This window comes from Abramis brama (genome assembly GCF_963993115.1).
Source record: "Abramis brama genome assembly, chromosome: 19".
Lineage (NCBI taxonomy): Eukaryota > Metazoa > Chordata > Actinopteri > Cypriniformes > Leuciscidae > Abramis > Abramis brama.
Window position 1 is genome coordinate 1,348,494 of NC_139981.1, and position 777 is coordinate 1,349,270.

Here is a 777-nt window from a genome sequence, read left to right on the forward strand (position 1 = left end):
TTCATGTTCCTGGTCATCTTGAATCAGAATAACCAGGACATTTCTTCTCTTCTCTGATGATGTGGGCGGGGCAACCTGTCACTCACATGAGATCCACCAATAGCAAACCACAACCATCCAATCAATTCCCCATGGACACAAATCAAGCCCCGCCCACATTTGTTCCACATGAAACTTCTGTTTCATGCTGACTTAATCATAGGACTCCACAATTTGTATTGAGTTGTTTCACAATGTATGATATTATTATTCTAAAATACTAATAAAATTTAAAAAAAAAATCATATAGCCTTAAAACAGGCGGATGGCAGAATCTGTCTTCTCTCTGGGTGTGTTAGCCTGAAGGCCAGACGCAGGTCAGCGTTTCTTTTTTTCAGTATTTGTTATCATTGGTCTTCGCCTCGGGGAGAGTCCGAGAACAAGCTGGTCACATCTGCTGCTGTCATGAAGATCTGGGGCAGATGAATCTGTGTGTGTGTGTGTGTGTGTGTGAGAGAGAGAGAGAGAGAGAGAGAGAGAGAGAGAGGCGCGCTCTGTCACAGTGAGTCACCAAACGAACCTTACATCAGCTCTGCAAGAGACACTGTGTGTGTGTGTTAGTGTGTTAGTGTGTGTTTGGAATAATTAAGATTTTTTTTATTTGTTTCTTGAAAGAAGTCTCCTCTGCTCACCAATGCTGCGTTTTAATTGATCGAAAATACAGTAAAAATTGTTTTCAAAATACAGTTTTTTCAAGTTTGGGGATGGAAACATATATTTTTCAATGTTTAAAAAAAG